We start from the raw sequence: 20,024 nt of genomic DNA on the forward strand, positions 1-20,024 counted from the left end.
TCTCTTCCTCTTCCTCTTCCCTCTTCACCTTCCCCTTCAATTTTCCTCCTCCCATTTCCTCTTCCTCATCTCTCTTACTCTTCCTCTTCCCTCTTCACCTTCCCCTTCCCTTTTCCTCCTCCCATTTCCTCTTCCTCTTCTCTCTTTCTCTTCCTCTTCCTCTTCCCTCTTCACCTTCCCCTTCAATTTTCCTCCTCCCATTTCCTCTTCCTCTTCTCTCTTTCTCTTCCTCTTCCTCTTCCCTCTTCACCTTCCCCTTCCCTTTTCCTCCTCCCATTTCCTCTTCCTCCTCCCATTTCCTCTTCCTCTTCTCTCTTTCTCTTCCTCTTCCTCTTCCCTCTTCACCTTCCCCTTCCCTTTTCCTCCTCCCATTTCCTCTTCCTCTTTTCTCTTCCCCTTCCTCCTTCCATCAATTCCAGTCCCTCGTTTTCGTTGATGGCTCTCTTCTTTCTGTTTGTGTGTTTTTTGTCTGTTTGTTGCAAAATATATACACTAATACGAGTGGCCTTGTGTGTGTGTGTGTGTGTGTGTGTGTGTGTGTTTGACTCAAATATTGACAAGTGACATTACTAGATAGGGTGCATGTTTTTTGTTGTTGTTGTTGTTGGTGGTGGTGGTGGTGGTGGTGGAAGTAGCAGTGAATTGGTGATGATGATGGAAGTGGTGGTGGTGCTCTCTCTCTCTCTCTCTCTCTCTCTCTCTCTCTCTCTCTCTCTCTCTCTCTCTCTCTCTCTCTCTCTCTCTCTCTCTCTCTCTCTCTCTCTCTCTCTCTAACATACTTTGCCCCTCACACCGCCACCACCGCCGTCACTACCGCCGCCACCACCGCCGCCACCACTACCACAACCGCCGCCACCACCACCACAACCATCACCACTACCACCATCACCACCACCACCACAACCATCACCAACACCACTAAACTCACACAACCACCGAACGATCTTTTACATGAACCTCGAAGAAAAAAGTTTTATCTGATTATTGTCCCGCGTCTGTGTGTGTGTGTGTGTGTGTGTGTGTGTGTGTGTTTGCAAGATTCAAAATCCTTCGTTTCTTCACAAAATCGATACACGAGACTAGACGATCGAGAGAGAGAGAGAGAGAGAGAGAGAGAGAGAGAGAGAGAGAGAGAGAGGAGGTGGGGGGGCGGTAGGGGCAAGATGAAGGCTCCCCCCCTCCTGACCTCCCAATCACCCCCCTGCACCTTAATCTTCCAAATCAGGACGCAATGGCTGCCTCCCTCCCCGCACTATCCTGCAGAAGCCCAGGGTCACGTGACGGAACGTTCCCCTACTCCCTTCCTCCCCCAGCTTACGTCTGGCGGCTGCTCAGTCAGCTGTTCTCTGTTGTGCTTCAGGGCCCAGTGAGTAACCTGGAGACGCCAATACCTTATTCGGGGAACGGCTTTATCCGCCTCCTCGATTACGGGTTGTTTTCCTTCACTGCCATCATTCAGCGTGACCTTCAGAGCGCCTCCGCCTCCGCCTTGTTCTTCCCTTCCCTCCCTTAACAACTCCTCTACTTCCCATCCCGCAACCTTGCCTCTCGCCGCGGTATTTCTCCAGCCCGTCCTCATGCCTCCTCCTCCTGTTCCCCCGCACGCCTCGCCTAACGTGTGGCCTCGCCAGATCTTTTTTTCCAAGGGGATATAAATTCTGAGAGCCGCTAACCACCTGTCGTTTGTTTGGCAGAAAGAAGGTTGCCGGCGCTCTCCCCGGCCCTGAGCCGCTTGTTGGCGGGAACTGATTCACTGACGCGGCCTTTGCACACACGCACACACGCACAGATGTAGCCAAACAGGCACACACACACACACACACACACACACACACACACACACAGTCAGACCTAGAGAGAAACATGTACACACACACACACACACACACACACACACACACACACACACACACACACACACACACAGACAGATAGATATATAGATAGATAGATAGATGGATGGATAGATAGATAGATAGGTAGAGAGAGAGAGAGAGAGAGAGAGAGAGAGAGAGAGAGAGAGAGAGAGAGAGAGAGTATTATCCACAGTTTGTCACACACAATCGTAAAATCAAGCAATATGTATAAGTACAACTCAAATGAATTAAAACGGGAACAAAATGGAAAAACACATAATAAAACACACACACACACACACACACACACACACACACACACACACACACAGGCATAAACAGATACACACAGAGAAAGACAGGAAGGACTACATGATTATTTAATGGCATACGAAATATATCTTGCCTCACTCTGCCGTTCCTTCATGCTCAAAGAGGGAGGCGAGTCTATTGAACCCTTTGCAACACTTCGCTTCTTCCTAGCCTTCATAAAACAACTTCGTGATAAACTTTCTCTTCCTCATCTTCTGTCTGTGTGTGTCTGTGTGTGTGTGTGTGTGTGTGTGTGTGTGTGTGTGTGTGTGTGTGTGTGTGTGTGTGTGTGTGTTTGGCTAAAGGTCCTTCTCAGTGTCCTCTGTACATCTCGGTCTCAGTCTGGTGTTACTGTGCTCCATTTTTCCCAGATAAATTTATAATTATACCTCTCCATCTTGTCCTCTGTCTCGTGTTAATGTGCTCCATCATGCTCCGGAAAAGGTTATAATTCAACCCCTCCTCTTGGTTGTGTCTGGCGTTAATGTACTGTATCCCGCTCTGGTAAGGTTTTTATTTCACCTTTCCACCTGGTTCTCTGTCTGGCGTTAATGTACTCTGTCCTGGTAGGGTTCTTATCTCACTTTCCCACATAGTCCTCTGTCTGGTGTTAGTGCACTCTGTCCTGCCACGGTAAAGGTTCTAATTCCACCTCTCCACCTGGTTCTTTGTCTGGTGTAAGTGAACTCCATCCTGCCCCGGTAAAGGTTATAGTTCCACCTCTTCACCTGGTCCTCAGTCGGATGTTAGTGTGCTCCATCCTGCCCCGGTAAAGGTTCTAAGTTCACCTCTCCACCTGGTCCTCTGTCTGGTGATAGTGTGCTCCTTCCTTCTTCGGTAAAGGTTCTATTTTCACTTCCACACCTGTTTCTCTGTTTGGTGTTAGTGTGATCCATCTCGCCCCGGTATAGGTTCTTATATCACATCCCCACCTGGTGCTCTGTTTGGTGTTAGTGTGCCCCATCCTGCCCCGGCAAATGTTCTAATTCCACCCCTTCACCTGGTTCTCTGTTTGGTGTTAGTGTATCCCAACCTACCCCGGCAAATGTTCTAATTCCACCTCTCCACCTGCTCCTCTGTCTGGTGTTAGTGTGCTCCATACTCATACAGGTCCTGGGTTACCACTCAGTCACTTTTGTTGTTCATCTGTTTTTAGCTCTAAGCACGAAACCTGCTCAGATCCATTCCTTATTTCTAATTATTTATTATCACATTCTGGCAAACATTATTTACCCTTACGCATTCGTCTGGTTTTGGTCGATGCAAAAAAGTTCAGTTATGGCGAGCACAACTGAAGGAGCTATAAATGGTCTGTATCGCTTGTTGCTGCCAGCCATTTCCAGAAGGCATTGGGGGTATAAATATGAACCATTCCATCCCATTAGTTGAAGACTCCGAAACGCGACGGTGACAGCTCCCTCGTTCTTCGTTCCTCACGTGGCTTTTTTACGTTTCTCCTCATCACGCCACTGAACAGGGAGTGTCGTTAATGGATAAGATGTGAGGTATGTGGCAGGTGAGTGGGGAGGGGGAGCGGCGGCGGTGAAGGAGAGCACATTACGACACGCGGGCAGACTGGCGTGCTCAGTGCCCCAACCACCAGTACATGTGCGTGGAGTACATCATGACACGCGGGCAGACTGGCGTGCTCAGTGCCCCAACCACCAGTACATGTGCGTGGAGTACATCATGACACGCAGGCAGACTGGCGTGCTCAGTGCCCCAACCACCAGTACAGGTGCGTGGAGTACATCATGACACGCGGGCGGACTGGCGTGCTCAGTGCCCCAACCACCAGTACAGGGGCGTGGAGTACATCATGACACGCGGGCGGACTGGCGTGCTCAGTGCCCCAACCACCAGTACAGGTGCGTGGAGTACATCATGACACGCGGGCGGACTGGCGTGCTCAGTGCTCCAACGACCAGTACAGGTGCGTGGAGTACATCATGACACGCGGGCGGACTGGCGTGCTCAGTGCCCCAACCACCAGTACAGGTGCGTGGAGTACATCATGACACGCGGGCAGACTGGCGTGCTCAGTGCTCCAACGACCAGTACAGGTGCGTGGAGTACATCATGACACGCGGGCGGACTGGCGTGCTCAGTGCCCCAACCACCAGTACAGGTGCGTGGAGTACATCATGACACGCGGGCGGACTGGCGTGCTCAGTGCTCCAACGACCAGTACGTGTACGTGGGGTACATCATGACACGCGGGCGGACTGGCGTGCTCAGTGCTCCAACGACCAGTACAGGGGCGTGGAACACATCATGACACGCGGGCGGACTGGCGTGCTCAGTGCTCCAACGACCAGTACAGGGGCGTGGAACACATCATGACACGCGGGCGGACTGGCGGGCTCAGTGCTCCAATGACCAGTACAGGGGCGTGGAACACATTATGACACGCGGGCGGACTGGCGTGCTCAGTGCTCCAATGACCAGTACAGGGGCGTGGAACACATTATGACACGCGGGCGGACTGGCGTGCTCAGTGCTCCAATGACCAGTACAGGGGCGTGGAACACATCATGACACGCGGGCGGACTGGCGTGCTCAGTGCTCCAACGACCAGTACAAGAGCGTGGAACACATTATGACACGCGGGCGGACTGGCGTGCTCAGTGCTCTAACGACCAGTACAGGGGCGTGGAACACATCATGACACGCGGGCGGACTGGCGTGCTCAGTGCTCCAACGACCAGTACAGGGGCGTGGAACACATTATGACACGCGGGCGGACTGGCGTGCTCAGTGCTCCAATGACCAGTACAGGGGCTTGGAGTAGTTCTTCGGGAGGGAGCGAGGGGGAGGGGTACATCCTGGGTGCTCCCATCGCCCGTCAGGAAACAGCTGGTTAACGTAAACGTGGCTGGCCGCGTCCGTAGAGTTTGCCGCGGCTTCGTGCGGAGGACCCGAGAAGCTAACGGAAGCTGTGCGTGACAAGATGCTGCGTTGTTTGATTACATAAAATGTGTATTTCGAGTACGAGTGACGGTGCTGCTACTACTTCTACTGCTACTCTTACTACTACTATTACCACTACTACTACTACTACACGTACTACTACTACTACTACTACTATTATTACTACTACCACTACTACTACTGCTTAATCTCTTCACATCCCTCCGTCCCGATACACAATTCACATCCCTCCCCACGCCTCTGTTACCCTTGACACCCCTCCTTACCCACGATTCTCCTCCCAGGCTCTCCATTGCCCTTCGATCCCTTCCCATACCCGTCATTACAAGTGAACTACATCAGATAAACTGGGAAGAAATTCTTATTTTATCAAACGCAAATGATAACTTTAACCTTTTCTTTAATACTATTTATGCTCTCTATACCAAATGTTTTCCAGTCAAAATAAAATATGTAACTGGTAAGAGACTTCAAAACACATGGCTCACAAATGGAATACTTAATTCAATCAAACATAAAAGCAATCTATTTACGATGTACAAATTAGGAACAATCTCACATACTGTCTACAAACAATACGGAAACAGCTTAACACAAACTATTCGATCTGCTAAATCTAATCATTATCGGCAAACCTTCTCTAACTTCAGAAAAAATACTAAGAAAATTAGGGAAACGATTAAGAGAACAAAGGTAATGCCTACAACAAAAACATCATTAAGACCTTGCACTACAATAATTCCATAATAAATAACCCAGCAGATATTTCGGAAGCTTTCAGTAACTAGTTTTTCCAGCATCGCACCAGAGCTTAACAGCAAACTTCCTCCTTCCAATATAAACCCAAAAAGATATTTAAAAGGTAATTACCGGAACTTAATGGTAATATCTATTCTCTCCACTCATGAAATAAAAGCAGTAATTAAGTCATTAAGTAATAAGAAAGTTGGTGTACATGATATAGCAGTTTCTGTCATCAAAAGAAATTCTGATTTATTATCTCTTCCCTTAACTATTCTTTTTAATCAGTCTGTTGCAGCGGGAACTTTTCCTACTATGTTGAAGGTTGCTAAAATTACCCCTATTCACAAATCTGGACCTTATAATGATCCCAAAAACTACAGACCAATATCACACCTTTTAACATTCTCTAACATATTTGAATCATTAACGAAATCCTATTTAATGCAATACCTAGAAAAAATGAATTTATTTATTTTTTTTTTTTTACAGCAAAGGAGACAGTTCAAGGGCACACAAAAAGCAAATATTAATGAAAAAAAAAAAGCCCGCTACTCACTGCTCCTAAACAGAATCCAAAGAGGTGGCCGAAAGATAGGTCAGTTTTGGGAGGAGACTCCTGATACCCTCCTCTTGAAAGAGTTTAAGTCGTAGGCAGGAGGAAATACAGATGAAGGAAGATTGTTCCAGAGTTTACCAGCGTGAGGGATGAAAGAGTGAAGATGCTGGTTAACTCTTGCATAAGGGGTTTGGACAGTATAGGGATGAGCATGAGTAGAAAGTCGAGTGCAGCGGGGCCGCGGAGGGGGAGGCATGCAGTTAGCAAGTTCAGAAGAGCAGTCAGCGTGGAAATATCGATAGAAGATAGAAAGAGAGGCAACATTGCGGCGGAATTTAAGAGGTAGAAGACTATCAGTATGAGGAGGAGAGCTGATGAGACGAAGAGCCTTAGCCTCCACTCTGTCCAGAAGAGCTGTGTGAGTGGAGCCCCCCCCCACACATGAGATCCATACTCCATACGAGGGCGGACAAGGCCCCTGTATATGGACAGCAACTGTGCAGTGGAGAAGAACTGGCGGAGACGGTACAAAACGCCCAGCCTCGAGGAAGCTGATTTAGTAAGAGATGAGATATGAAGTTTCCAGTTGAGATTTTGAGTTAAGGATAGACCGAGAATGTTTAGTGTTGAGGAAGGTGATAGCTGGGTGTTGTCAAAGAATAGGGGATAGTTGTTTGGAAGATTGTGTCGAGTGGATAGGTGGAGAAACTGTGTTTTTGAGGCGCTGAAGGACACCAGGTTCTTCTTGCCCCAATCGGAAATAATAGTAAGGTCTGAGGCTAAGCGTTCTGCAGTCTCCAGCCTTGAGTCGTTAAGTTCCTGAAGGGTGGGTCTTCTATTAAAAGAAGTTGAATAATGCAGAGTGGAATCATCGGCGTAGGAATGGATAGGACAGTTCGTTTTGGAAAGAAGATCATCAATGAACAACAGAAAAAGAGTGGGAGATAGGACAGAACCCTGTGGGACACCACTGTTAATAGATTTAGGAGAAGAACAGTGACCGTCTACCACGGCAGAAATAGAACGGTCAGAAAGGAAACTGGAGATAAAGGTACAGAGAGAAGGATAGAAACCGTAGGAGGGTAGTTTTGAAAGCAAAGATTTGTGCCAGACCCTATCAAAAGCTTTTGATATGTCCAGCGCAATAGCAAAAGTTTCACCGAAACGGCTAAGAGAGGATGACCAAGAGTCAGTTTGGTTTCGGACGTAAACGTAACACTTTTTAGGCCCTGAACATCTTCTCTATTGCTGTTTTTACCGCTATTGATAATAAACTTTCTGTCCTTTCTGTCTTTATTGATTTTGCAAAAGCATTCGACACAGTCAACCATAATTTTTTGGTAAATAAAATGCATCATTATGGCATCCGTGGGCCAATACTTTCATGGTTTAAAGATTATCTAACAGACAGGCAACAACATACTGTCTTTAATGGTGAAAAGTCATCCAATACATCAATCATTCTTGGTGTTCCTCAGGGCAGCGTCCTAGGTCCAATATTATTTCTAATATACATAAATGACATTACAGATATTTTTGCTGAATTCAAATCAGTTTTATTTGCTGATGATATGACAATGTACTTAACTGGTCCATGTCCAGAGTAGCTTGTCCTTAATGCCAACAATGAACTTGAAGAACCCTATCAGTGGTGCTTATGCAACAGACTTACTATTAACACTGATAAAACTCACTTTATGTTATTTACAATAAAAAAGCCTGCTAAATTTTCCACAACTTCATCTAAATAACAATATAATCTCCAGAACAAACCAAATAAAGTTTCTCGGGGTTACCTATGATGATTCATTAACATTTAAGGCTCACATAAATAATCTCACATTAAAAATTTCGACACATTGCTCTGCTCTATCAAGTTAAATACTTTATGCCACTAGATGTGCTTAAATGTATTTATTACTCTCACATTTACCCTCAGCTTACCTATTGTAACCCCACATGGTGCACAACTTATTCTACCTATCTAATTCCTTTAAAGCTGCAACTTATAAAAAAAATTTAAGGATAATAAATACAGTAGTTATTTTGAGCACACTAGCCCACTCTTTTGGGAAACCAAAATTTTAAAGTTAGATGATATATCCAGACTTGCAATTGTCACCTTCATGTACACAAACAAGAATGATCAACACAGCCTCCTTCCATCCTGTGGTCATAACACCCGCCACCGTTACAACCAGAGTCTTCCTTCTCATCGCCTGACAAAATTCCAACACTCACTCACTTACTTAGGTCCTGTTGTCTGGAACTCTATTCCTTCCCAAATTCAGGATGCACAATCCCTGGGTACATTTAAAAACAAGTTAGAAGGACATATTTTGATGAATTAGTAATTAATGCACTCCTTCCTAGTTTATCACCGCTGCATTATGTCACAATATGACCTTACTGAATGATATGTACTGTAATTACTAATGAACTGTGTTATTGTTATCTTTAATGTTCATCCCATTTATCAGTTATCTTAGTTCAATTATAGTTCTCAATTAAATCTGGCTCATAACATAGCATGTGAAATGTATTAAGGAACTGATTGTCAGATGTCTAATTCTCTTTTAGGTATGTAAACTGATCATATAAATTTCTTTATTGTGTATAATTATATTATTATTATTATTATTATTATTATTATTATTATTATTATTATTATTATTATTATTATTATTATTGTTGTTAATATATTTATCATTATTATTGTCATCAATATTATCTTTTTTACTTTTCTGATATCATTATTATTATTATTATTCAATATCATTAATATCATTACTATTATTACTACCATTACTATTATTACTATTTTACTATTATGATCATTATTAATACTATATATATTTTATTGCATTAGCCTATTATTACTAGTATTATTAGCATTTAATATTTTTTTACTGATATTACGTATTGTCACATCGTTATTTTTTTTCATTTTTATTATTATTATTATCACCGGTATTATTATTATTATTATTATTATTATTATTATTATTATTATTATTATTATTATTACTATTATTATCATTATCATTATCATTATCATTATCATTATTATTATTATTATTATTATTATTATTATTATTATTGACAAATTTAACTTTGCCTGAAAAGCTCAGCTTCATAATTATAGGCAAGCTGCAGATGTAAAAAAAACAATGTATGTACACACACTCGAAAGACTATCGTTACACTTTCAGCACGATACAAACTGACACCAAGGACGAAGCCATTGAGAACAGGCTACTCATGTTGGTATCACTGCGTGTGTTGGGTGTGGGTTCACTTGCCTGAACCAAGTGAGCGGGACTCGTAAATGAAGCAGTAGAATTTGAGCTGGCACAGTAACGCTTCATGAAACACACAGGTGGAGTCTTAGTCGAAGTTAATTGATCTGTGTTCTATGTAGCTATAATATTGTAGTGTTTGAGGTGATTAAGTTATGCTTTAACAACACACACAAGTGAAGAGCTAAAATTTCGTCCATTTAGGAGACAATATGATAAACACCTTGCTGTGATGTCACTTAGGATTCGGATATCAGAGTGAATCCCACTGACTGATCGCCACATACGGCTCCACTGACCCTAAGAGGTTACGTAAAACTTAGCTTACCATTATGATATATTTATAGTGGATTATGAACTTTACTTATCACCCAATTGGTAAGATAAGGTTGGCATTGGTTTCACTAGTATAGCATGCACTACTCGAGTCACGGTATTCGCTTGTCTCGAAACAATCATGTAATGCACCTAATAAGATTAATACTCTAATAATTCTCGGCGAGTCATTATACCAACATGTTAGACAAATTAACTCATGCATGCAAGTTAATTTCGGCAATTCAAAACGCCCTCGCCAAATTTCTAATTCGTCAACTTAAAAAGCGCGCAAAGTTCCTACTTTTTATTAGGCAATGAGGCAGCACACGAAAAAAGGGTAGCCCAGGAGTAGATTGAAACAACCTGTAGAAGTTCATGCAACTCTGTTTAAACTTTATCTTTCTTCCCAGCAATACTTTTAGCGTTAGAATTTGAAGTTGTGTTTTCTTCAGATCCCCACAACTTTTTTTTCTTTTTTAACTTGTTCATTGAAGAAAAGACACGTTCAGTGGAAGGATTAGTCCAGGATGGCACATTATGAACTGAACTATATCTGATATGCGTTGATGGTTGTTTTTGTCTTTGACATGGGGGAATACTTCTACCCACCGCTGTTACGTATATCATATGAGCAATATTGTTTAACATCTTGCGAATATAAGACTTAAACAAGTGGCACTCAGATCACTCCGTTAATATTATGGTAATATCTTGTATTTCACTGTCTCCCTTCCTCTCTATCCCTCCCTGACAGGGGTCCTGTCCTGCTACACCCAGCAGAGTTAAGGTGGTGGGGGGTGATCCCACTCTTACCAACCATGCCGAGATTACCGGGTTGTTCAGTGCTAAATTCGTCGGACCCAACTGTAACGATAGTTTTTTTTAGTGTGTGTACATAAAAAGAAAACTAATATACAACTGTAGCTATAAATTAATGTTTCAAATCTTAAAAATTATTCAATTTTTTCATTGCCCTTCCATCCCTTCCCACACCCTTCACTGCCCTTCAGTCCCTTCCCATAACCTTCACTACCCTTCTATCCCTTCCCACACCCTTCATTGCCCTTCCATCCCTTCCCACACCCTTCACTACCCTTCCATCCCTTCCCATACCCTTCACTGCCCATTCATCCCTTCCCATACCCTTCACTGCCCTTCCATCCCTTCCCACACCCTTCACTGCCCTTCCATTCCTTCCCACACCCTTCACTGCACTTCCATCCCTTCCCATACCCTTCACTGCCCTTCCATCCCTTCCCATACATTTCACTGCCCGTCTATCCCTTCCCACAACCTTCACTGTCCTTCCATCCATTCCCATACCCTTCACTACCCATCCATCCCTTCCATCCCTTCCCACACCCTTCACTGCACTTCCATCCCTTCCCACACCCTTCACTGCCCTTCCATCTCTTCCCATACCCTTCACTTCCCTTCCATCCCTTCCCATACCCTTCATTGCCCTTCGATCCATTCCCATACCCTTCACTGCCCATCCATCCCTTTTCATACCCTTCCCTGCATTTCCATCCCTTCCCATACCCTTCATTGCCCTTCGATCCATTCCCATACCCTTCACTGCCCATCCATCCCTTTTCATACCCTTCACTGCCCTTCCAACCCTTCCCATACCCTTCATTGCCCTTCCATTTCTTCCCATACCTTTCATTGCCCTTCCATCCATTCCCATACTCTTCACTGCCCTTCCATCCCTTCCCATACCCTTCATTGCCCTTTCATCCACTCCCATACTCTTCATTACCCGTCCATCCATTCCCATACCCTTGATTGCCCTTCCATCCATTCCCATACCCTTCATTGCCCTTCCATCCATTCCCATACCCTTCATTGCCCTTCCATCCATTCTATACCCTTCATTGCCCTTCCATCCATTCCCATAACCTTCATTGCCCTTCCATCCATTCCCATACCCTTCATTGCCCTTCCATCCATTCTATACCCTTCATTGCCCTTCCATCCATTCCCATACCCTTCATTGCCCTTCCATCCATTCTATACCCTTCATTGCCCTTCCATCCATTCCCATACCCTTCATTGCCCTTCCATCCATTCCCATACCCTTCATTGTCCTTCCATCCATTCCCATACCCTTCATTACCCTTCCATCCCTTCCCATACTCTTCATTGCCCTTCCATTCATTCCCATACTCTTAAGTGCCCTTCCATCCATTCCCATACCCTTCATTGCCCTTCCATCCATTCCCATATTCTTCATTGCCCTTCCATCCATTCCCATACTCTTCATTGCCCTTCCATCCATTCCCATACCCTTCATTGCCCCTCCATCCATTCCCATACCCTTCATTGCCCTTCCATCCATTCCCATACTCTTCATTGCCCTTCCATCCATTCCCATACCCTTCATTGCCCTTCCATCCATTCCCATACTCTTCATTGCCCTTCCATCCATTCCCATACCCTTCATTGCCCTTCCATCCATTCCCATACCCTTCATTGCCCTTCCATCCATTCCCATACTCTTCATTGCCCTTCCATCCATTCCCATACCCTTCATTGCCCTTCCATCCATTCCCACACCCTTCATTGCCCTTCCATCCATTCCCATACCCTTCATTGCCCTTCCATCCATTCCCATACCCTTCATTGCCCTTCCATCCATTCCCATACCCTTCATTGCCCTTCCATCCATTCCCATACCTTTCATTGCCCTTCCATCCATTCCCATACCCTTCATTGCCCTTCCATCCATTCCCATACCTTTCATTGCCCTTCCATCCATTCCCATACCCTTCATTGCCCCTCCGTCCATTCCCACACCCTTCATTGCCCTTCCATCCATTCCCATACCCTTCATTGCCCCTCCGTCCATTCCCATACCCTTCATTGCCTTTCCATCCATTCCCATACTCTTCATTGCCCTTCCATCCATTCCCATACCCTTCATTGCCCTTCCATCCATTCCCATACCCTTCATTGACCTTCCATCCATTCCCATACCCTTCATTGCCTTTCCATCCATTCCCATACTCTTCATTGCCCTTCCATCCATTTCCATACCCTTCATTGCCCTTCCATCCATTCCCATACCCTTCATTGCCCTTCCATCCATTCCCATACCTTTCATTGCCCTTCCATCCATTCCCATACCCTTCATTGCCCTTCCATCCATTCCCATACCCTTCATTGCCCTTCCATCCATTCCCATACCCTTCATTGCCCTTCCATCCCTTCCCATACCCTTCATTGCCCTTCCATCCCTTCCCACACCCTTCATTGCCCTTCCATCCCTTCCCATACCCTTTCATCCCTTTTCATACCCTTCATAGCCCTTCCATCCCTTCCCATACCCTTCATTGCCCTTCAGTCCCTTCCCATACCCTTCATTGCCCTTCCATCCCTTCCCATACCCTTCACTGTCCTTCAATCACTTCCCATTCCCTCATTGCCCTTCCATCCTTTCCCACACCCTTCATTACCCTTCCATCCCTTCCCATACCTTCATTGCACTTCCATCCCTTCCCATACCCTTCATTGCCCTACCATCCCTTCCCATACCCTTCATTGCCCTTCCATCCCTTCCCATACCCTTCACTGCCCTACCACCCCTTCCCATACCCTTCATTGCCCTTCCATCCCTTCCCATACCCTTCATTGCCCTTCCATCCCTCCCCATACCCTTCACTGTCCTTCGATCCCTTCCCATTCCCTCATTGCCCTTCCATCCCTTCCCATACCCTCATTGCCCTTCGATCCCTTCCCATACCCTCATTGCCCTTCCATCCCTTCCGTTACCCTTCATTGCCCTTCCAGCCCTTCCCATACCCTTCATACCCTTCATTTAAAGGTATGCGGGTGAATTGTTTTCACCTCAGGGAACTAGACGTCCCTGCCCTGCATAGTCTCAGGTCACCCTTGGACAAGGTGTAATACCTGATCTGTCTCCCGTGCCAGGGTCACGGTGAAGCCTCTGGGCAGCAGCAGTGATGGATTGGACTGCAGGCAGAGGATCTCTTTATGAGACAATGGCTGGAATTCCAGGGTCCTAGTCAGCTGGACCGTGCCTAATTATTTAGGCCTGCGGTGTAGAGGAGTGTGGCGACCTCTACACTAAAAAGCCTCCCTGGAAACCAGTTGTCGGTGTGAGCTCCCCGTCCCTCCCCTCTATCGACGGTACTCCCATCCCTAGTCTGCATAACAGCTGGTTCTTGTTTTCTTCTGAAAGATATGTCTTCCGTGGGCCATTTGAGGTTGTACCTCCCGGCTTCTAGGTGGAGTTTCTGAGGGTTTTTCTTATACTCAAGGAATATTTCAGTCTTTTGGTCTCTCAGGAAGGGCGTCTGATACTCTCTAGAGTTGGTGCAGAACACCTGGTGACAGGTGCCACTGGCGAGGCCTCGAAAGGGTCGCAGAGTTGGGTTAGACGTTTCGGAAAGTAGGGAACGAATTGCTGGTTCCTCTCCTCCCTTGCCAGCTCTGCTCTGTGTGACTACGCCGGCCCCGCTCTATGGGACTAAACTTCGAGGACAATAGCTGAAAAGCGCCGGGTTGTGAAAGTCTCTCTTGTGACCGAGGCTCAGGACAAGCGATTGGTCTTTGAGGCGTTTTCAAGACCCTGTGGGAGTGAACTCCCAGTGTTGGAGGCATCTAACACGGCAGTATCTAATTTCCATGCACAATTTTTATACAATTCAATTTATGGTCACAATATAAGTTATTTCGAGAGCGCTTTTAATATTTGCCCAAACTGTTAACTCGCTTAAATTTCTAACAATGTCTTCGAACCTTAAGTGTGACGTCTGTCTCGGACGTTTTGCAGCTCAGTTCTTCCAGCTGAGTAAAACTTGCCGCCTCTGCGTTCAAAGATTACAACTTCAGAAGGCTGTGACTGAATGGAAAGTCAAGCACAATGATCTTGAAAAGAAATTTGTAGCCCTTCAGGAATTTGTTTTAACTAATGTGGCAGTGACTCCACCGTCGATGGTGGAGAGGCCCTCCACCGAGACTGTGCCCTCTCCAGACGACCCTCCTGCTTCACGGGAGGACGTGTTACCTGCCTCAGAGGTTGACTCCCAGCCTGCCTCACAGGATAACCCCCAGCCTGCCTCACAGGCTAACCCCCAGCCTGCCTCACAGGCTAACCCCCAGCTTGCCTCACAGGCTAACCCCCGGCCTGCCTCACAGGACAACCGCCAGCCTGCCTCACAGGCTGACCCCCAGCCTGCCTCACAGGCTAAACCCCAGCCTGCCTCACAGGCTAAACCCCAGCCTGCTTCACAGGCTAACTCCCAGCCTGCCTCACAGGACAACTTCCAGCCTGCCCCACTTAACGCTTCTCTTCCTGCTTCACAGGATGTCGGGTTCCAACCTGTAATAAATGGAGCCAAACCGAAGCAGGCAACCAAGGATTTACTGACACCCACTACCTTCAATAGGTTCCAGGTGCTGGCAGACACCATGGAGGATGAGTTCGAGACTCGCCTAGTTGGGGACTCCATGGTACGTGGCCAGCTGGTTGAGTTCTATGGTCGTTCATCAAACGGCCGCAGAAAACGTTACTGCTATCCAGGTGCCAGACTGGACGACATCACCGCAGCGTGCGATGATGTCACGAGAAATGCCGACCGAAACACCCTCTTTGTCATTCACGCGGGGACGAATGACGTACAGACAACCCTTTCTGAGGAACTGCTTGAGAAATACCGCCGCATGATCAAGCAGTATAAACGTAAAACGGATGCCAGTAACATCATAATCTCAGGAATCCTCCCGAGGGTCGGCGCCGAATCTAACTTTTACAATAAGGCCTTCAGCACAAACAACAGACTTCAGTCCCTTTGCTCACAAGAAAACGTCCAGTTCGCTAACTTGTGGAACAATTTTTACTACGATTCAGACTTGTTCCTTCCTGATGGCATTCACTTAAACCCTTCAAGAATAGATTAGACAAGTATTTTGAATCCAACCAGCAACTAAGATATTACTCATTGTCGTAACAACGTTCTTTCGAATACTGGTGTCCTTGTCCGCTTTTATCGCCCGCTTAGTGGTAGCAGTAATGGTAGTTCTTTCCTCTTTCCTACGTAATTTCCATGCAGTCTTTCCATGCTGCATGGTTCTTTTTCCTTTCCTGCCAGCTTTGGCTGGAGGGATGGGGGGGTGGGGAGGAGCCTTCGTCTTTGCTGTCCTTCATCTTCCACCTTTGATTAGATAGATAGTGCAGGTTGTCACAAACAACCTCGTAAGGACCAGCAGGTCAGCTGTTGTTTGTTCTTTCTTTGTGTTGCTTTGTGTTCCTAAGTAGAAAGTAAAGTGGGATACCGTAGAGCAGTGGTTCTTAACCTTTTCAGAGGCGCCGAACCCTAACGAAAACCTCCGCACAGTACCCGAACACCTCAAGTATATAAAAAAAGATCATACAGACAAGTGGAAGAAAATTTGTTTCAATATTCAAGAGTATATTAATTTTGGATAATACAAAGAATGGATTCCTTTATAATTCATTAAAATATAAAAGAAAATTTGAGAAAAATTCAATTGCAGAATTGCAATGTCTTTCAAGAGGATGGATGGATCTTCGCCGAACACCTGAGACTGCCTCGCCGAACCCCTGGGGTTCGGTCTAACCCAGGTTAAGAACCAATGCCGTAGAGGAAAGCGCACTTAGCACAAATTGTGTATAGTGATTCTGTTAATAGTATAAGAATATATAGTCGGTGTAACTTGTGGTAAGATACATCCGGTGTTAGAGTAGTGATACGCGTCCTTGACAGGCAGTGTGAGAGGCGTGAAGTTCTTTGAGCTTTATTAAGTTCAGTTATCTTGTATCACTCTTATTTTATTGTAGTGTTAAGTTAGGTTTAAAATAGATTTTGAAAAAGCGACAACGTTTCACCACCCGAACTCCTTAATAAAAAAACTCTTAACGTACCAGAATATTAAGTCAGTTGTCGCAAGTGCAACTTTGTGTTAAATTTCCTTCAACAATCCAAAGCAGGGTCACAACACAATGAAAACATCACAATATACTCTCTCTCTCTCTCTCTCTCTCTCTCTCTCTCTCTCTCTCTCTCTCTCTCTCTCTCTCTCTCTAAGAAAACGGCAATAGAAAGAAAACGAGATACCGAGCTAGTCATCAAGCTACTCAACACACACATACACACACACACACACACACACACGAGGGGTCACTGCAAGAGACACGCAACCTGTGCTTACATGGCGGGGCGGGGCGGGGCGGGGCACGGTGCTGTTGGTGCTGCTTCACGCTGTTCATTATACACACAGCGATAACACCGGCGAGGGAACAGCGCGGAGAGGCGGGGAGGCAGACAGGGTGAAGGGAGGGAAGGGGGAGGGGAGGGGGAGACTCAGGGACGGGTAGGGGGGAGGGGGAGGGAGGAGGAATGGGGGGGGAGGAGGAGGGGGAAGGAAGAGGAAAGGGGCAGGAGGAGGAGAGGGGAGGAGGAAGGGGAAGGAAGAGGAAAAAAACTTGGAGGGAAGGGGCGGGAGGAAGAGAAGGAGGAGGGGGGAAGAGGGAAAGACTTGGAGATTTTTTACATAAATTTACATAGAAAATTAGACCACACAGACCCCATGGTCCAGACTAAGTGGTCTGTCCTTAAACCTAAATGATTTTACATTAATCAGAAGGCTCCAAAACGTTTCATTTCTACTCTAGTTGATATTAAGTTGAAGAAAGTGACGGTCGACCTTATTTTTGAAGAAGTCAATCGTGTTACACTGGACCACTGATGGTGGAAGCTTATTCCATTCTCGTACTACAACGCTGGTGAAGAAAAATTTGGTTCAGTCTGAATTTACTTGTCTACATCTGAGTTTTACGCCATTGTTCCTCGTGCGCAAAGTGTTATCGATCATAAACAATGTTGATCTGTCTACATTCGTGAAACCATTAAGTATTTTAAAACATTCGATCAGTTTTCCTCGGAGGCGACGTTTCTCAAGAGAGAACATGTTAAGGGTAGAAAGCCTTTCTTCGTAGGATTTGTTGCGCAAGGAAGGGATCATTTTCGTTGCCCGACGCTGAACACCTTCTAATTTAGCAATATCCTTTGCATGGTGGGGAGACCAAAACTGTACCGCATATTCCAAGTGGGGTCTGACTAAACTATTGTAGAGCGGGAGTATTACATTTATTTATTCTTGAATAAAAAGTTTCTTTTAATGAAGCCCAACACTCTGTTCGCTTTATTTGCTGCATCGATGCATTGCTGTGAGAATTTGAGGTTTGACGCGATTTTGACCCCCAAGTCCTTGACGCATTGAACGCTTTTGAGTTTAACGCCGTGCATTTCGTAATCGAACTTCTTATTCCTCGTTCCAACTTGAAGGACCTGGCACTTGTTTACGTTAAAGGGCATCTCCCATCTATCCGACCAAGCTGAAATTTTGTGCAAATCCTCTTGGAGACTTTGCCTGTCTTCGTCAGTGAGAACCGAGTTACCAATCTTTGTGTCGTCTGCAAATTTATTAATGCGGTTATTGAGTCCAACATCCACGTCGTTGATGTAAATAATGAAGAGCACTGGGCCAAGAACCGAGCCCTGAGGGACGCCACTAGTGACCGGCGCCCACTCTGAGTTAAATCCGTCAATCACTACTCTTTGTTGTCTGTTGCTCAACCAATTCGCGATCCATTGGTTTACTTGATCGTCAATACCAATTTGCTTTAATTTGTAAAGTAATTTATGATGTGGGACTTTATCAAACGCTTTCTGGAAATCAAGATAGACTACGTCCAGTGATTTGGTTACGTCATAAACAGTGAAGAGGTCGTTATAAAAGGTTAATAGGTTTGATAGGCAGGATCTTTTGTTTCGGAAGCCATGTTGTGAGTCTCCAATTAATGAGTGGCTTTCAAGGTAACTCACAATTTTGTCTCTAATTATGCCCTCAAGTAGCTTACCTACAGCCGAAGTTAGACTAATGGGCCTGTAATTACCTGTTACTTTTTTGTCTCCTTTCTTAAAAATCGGTGTCACGTTAGCCTTTTTCCAATCTGAAGGGACAATGCCTTGTCGCAAGGACATATTGAATACGGTTGTGAGGGAGGAGATTATTTCGCTCTTTGTTTCTTTCAGGAGAGTTGAATATTCTTTGTCAGGTCCAGGACTTTTATTTGTTTTAAGTGATTTGAGGGCTTTAAGGACTTCATCGGGTTTTATTTCAAAGTTAGGCAATGCATGCTCGGGATTTACATTAGTACTGGTGTTGGTGGTTGTGGTGGGAGGACTGTTAGTATTAAACACCGGGGAAAAGTAATTGTTTAATAGGTTTGCAACGTGTTGGCTGTCAGTCACTAGTGCACCGTCGCTGTTTGTTAAGGGTCCAATTCCACTTCTGATCGCCTTTCTGTTGTTTATGTAACTGAAGAAGGATTTCGGATTATTTTTACAGTTGGCTGCAATATTTTCTTCATATCTACGCTTTTCCTGACGCACTAATCTGTTTACTCGTCGCCTGGCATCATTGTAGAGTCTAATGTTTTCGGGCGTGCTTTGTTCTTTCTTTAACCTGCAAAACTATTTTCTCTCCTTGATTGAGTGTTAATTTCGCTATTAAACCAAGGTGGGCTTTTATTAGTGTTAATTCGCTTCTCGCATAAGGGGACAAATGTGTCCTGTTGAGTAAGTAAGTGATTTTTAAAGCTTAGCCAGGCGTCCTCTACATTGCCGTCATCTGATAGTTGCATATCTATTAGTTTTCGTCGGATTTCTACGAAGTTGGCTCTTTTGAAATTGGGCACCTTTACTTTATTTTCAGTCACCGATGTTTGAGCTCTAATGTCAACGCGCACTAGTTTATGATCGCAGGAACCGAGGTGTTCTCCTAACGTGACATTACTGACTAGGTTATCTTGGGTCGTTATAACAAGGTCAAGTATGTTATTTTGTCGAGTTGGTTCAGAAACCATTTGGCTTAGATAATTTTCCTCTAAAAATTCGATCATTCTATGGGACTCACCTTCTGTACCCGACAGTGTCGCCCAGTCGATATGGGGGAGGT

Source organism: Eriocheir sinensis, chromosome 11, assembly GCF_024679095.1.
Source record: "Eriocheir sinensis breed Jianghai 21 chromosome 11, ASM2467909v1, whole genome shotgun sequence".
Classification (NCBI taxonomy): Eukaryota; Metazoa; Arthropoda; class Malacostraca; order Decapoda; family Varunidae; genus Eriocheir; species Eriocheir sinensis.